General features: G+C 26.7%; 1 non-coding gene across 1 annotated transcript; it reads left to right on the top strand.

Moving 5' to 3' along the window:
* Positions 1-1518: 1518 nt before the first annotated feature.
* LOC123303599 lies at positions 1519-1637 on the top strand. The gene has a single exon (XR_006535705.1). It is a non-coding gene; the product is annotated as a 5S ribosomal RNA (ribosomal RNA).
* Positions 1638-2925: the final 1288 nt, after the last annotated feature.

The following is a 2925-nucleotide window of genomic DNA, read 5'->3' as shown; positions in this document are numbered from 1 at the left end:
TAATATATATATTTATATATTAAATTTTTTAATTATTTATATACTAATAATTTATAATAAATCGATATTAAATAAAAAATAAAAATATATACTTTTTAAGTTTACCTTAAAAATATTATTGTTTTGTATGATTGAAATAATTAATATTAAACTATGTTTATTAATAATTGTTAATAAAAAAATTAAATATATTTTAATTTATAAAATAAATATTATTATTAAATTTATAATTTATTATTTTATATATTATAGAAATTGAAAAAATAAATCATGTTTACTACGACAGTAAATTAGAAATACTATTTAATTTTTATGTGTTTTCTACATGGTACTTTGACTTACATAGGGACTTATATTATTGTGAATAATGATATAATTGAAAACCTTTATTTTTTATTTGATAGAATTATTATATTTTATCATTTAAATATTTATAATAAATACATTATTTTTATAAAGTAAAAAATATGGCCGAAGAAAATTCTACAGCTGTTGCAGCAACTGCGGTTACTGCTGCTTCTACAACACCAACAAAAAAAGCAACAGCTTCTGGTGCTAAACGTACAAAACAACATTCAAAACCAACACATCCACGTACATCAGAAATGGTTGTTAACGCAATTAAAAATTTAAAAGAACGTGGTGGTTCATCATTACAAGCAATTAAAAAATATTTAGCTGCAAATTATAAAGTGGATTCTGATAAAATTTCACCATTTATTATAAATATTTAAAAGCTGCTGTAACTGAGGGAGCCTTGGTACAAACTAAAGGTAAAGGTGCATCTGGTTCATTCAAATTGGCTGCTTCCGCTTCATCTAATTCTTCAGCTAAATCAAAAGTATCCAAAAAAGAAAGTGGAGCAAAAGGTTCAGCAAAGAGTGCTAAAAGTAAACGGGCACCAAAAGAAAAGAAAGCACAACTACATCATTGGCAGCCAAAAAGCCTAAAGCAAAAAAAGCGACTCCATCATCATCACTGCTGCTAAAAAAGTTACTGCAAAATCATCAGCGGCATCAAAAAAAGCACCAGTTAAAGCAAAACCAGCAAAAAGTACAAAATCCGCTGCCAAAAGTAGCCCTGCTCGTAAACCGAAAGCACCAAAAGCTAAGAAAGCTTCTGTTGCCAAATCATCTCCTACAAAAATTAAAAAAGCAGCACCAAAAAAGAAATGATCTGTTACTTTAATAATATATTGAAATATTTCATTATTTTTGCTAAAAAATGAAAATAACATAGGCCTTAATACAGGCCACAAATTAATATTTGATAAGAGTAAATTATTTTTTGTATAAATATTTTATAAAATAATAGTTTAGAAACATTTGCCACAGTCAGTACCACGGATGGGTGGCCACTTGAGAATACTGTGTGCGGTTGCATTTTTATTTAAAATATATGGTATAATAAATAAGTATATATTTAAATTGATTACTTCATTGAAAATTTTAATAATATACTTTAATATTAATGATATTTATGAAAAATATATATTTGTAAAAATTTTCATTTATTACTGGCAACAGCCATACCACGTTGAAAACACCGGTTCTCGTCCGATCACCGAAGTTAAGCAACATTGGGCACAGTCAGTACTTGGATGGGTGACCGCTTGGGAACACTGTGTGCGGTTGCCTTTTTATATTAAAAATATAAATTATTTTTCTTCTTTTCTTTTTTTTTACACACCATATATAAATATATGTTATTTAGAAATGTAAACCTTTTATATTATTCATCAACAAATAAATATTATTTTTTGTATAAAATTTTATTGCATTTATAACTCATATCATGGTTACTTTAAAGCGAGAAGTTTTTTTAATATTTCAAATGAATATAAAATAATATAAATTTTATGAAATTTATTTATTTTTAGAAATAGCAATCGCTTATAATTATAACAAAATTTTAATAATGTTTAATTTTATTTCAATAATTTATATTTATATATATATATATATATATATATATATATATATATATATATTTTTTAATAAAAATAATATACTCTTATTTAATAATATATGTTGGTCCTATATATAGGACCGAAAATATTTCTTATTTGTTTTTTTTTTTTTAAATTGTCATTTAAAACGCTTATGCACGTTCTCCACGAATACGTCTTGCCAATTGTATATCCTTAGGCATAATTGTAACACGCTTTGCATGAATTGCGCATAAATTGGTATCTTCAAATAAACCTACTAAATAGGCTTCACTAGCTTCTTGTAATGCCATAACAGCTGAACTTTGAAAACGTAAATCGGTTTTAAAATCTTGTGCAATTTCACGTACTAAACGTTGGAATGGTAATTTACGAATTAACAATTCAGTACTTTTTTGATAACGACGAATTTCTCGTAAAGCTACTGTACCAGGACGATATCTGTGTGGTTTTTTTACTCCACCAGTTGCTGGTGCACTTTTACGTGCAGCTTTCGTTGCTAATTGTTTTCTTGGTGCTTTACCACCAGTTGATTTACGTGCAGTTTGCTTGGTTCTAGCCATTTTCAAATAATAATGTTTTTACAAAAAAACACACAATTTTAAAAATTATATTCGACAATTTGATACTACAAAGTCAAATGTTTAAATGCGAAATAAATGTGTTGTATTTATATTTATATGAAATTTCAAAATTTTTGTTGTCATATCCTATTGGATAGCTATCAGAGTATGGACTAATCAAATTGTATAGGCGTGGCTTAAAAAATCTTTAATGCTTTATATAAAAAGGCACAATTGTACCGGCGCTCACATACATTACAATACTTGTGAGGTTAACACACGTGTTATCCGTTCGTTAAAATATTGTAAATAATTTTTTATTAAAATGACTGGCAGAGGAAAAGGTGGAAAGGGTCTTGGAAAAGGGGGTGCAAAACGTCATAGAAAAGTTTTGCGTGATAATATCCAAGGTAT

This window comes from Chrysoperla carnea, assembly GCF_905475395.1.
Source record: "Chrysoperla carnea chromosome X unlocalized genomic scaffold, inChrCarn1.1 SUPER_X_unloc_107, whole genome shotgun sequence".
Lineage (NCBI taxonomy): Eukaryota > Metazoa > Arthropoda > Insecta > Neuroptera > Chrysopidae > Chrysoperla > Chrysoperla carnea.
Note: the sequence above shows the minus strand (reverse complement) of the source record. Positions and strands in the feature narration are given on the sequence as shown.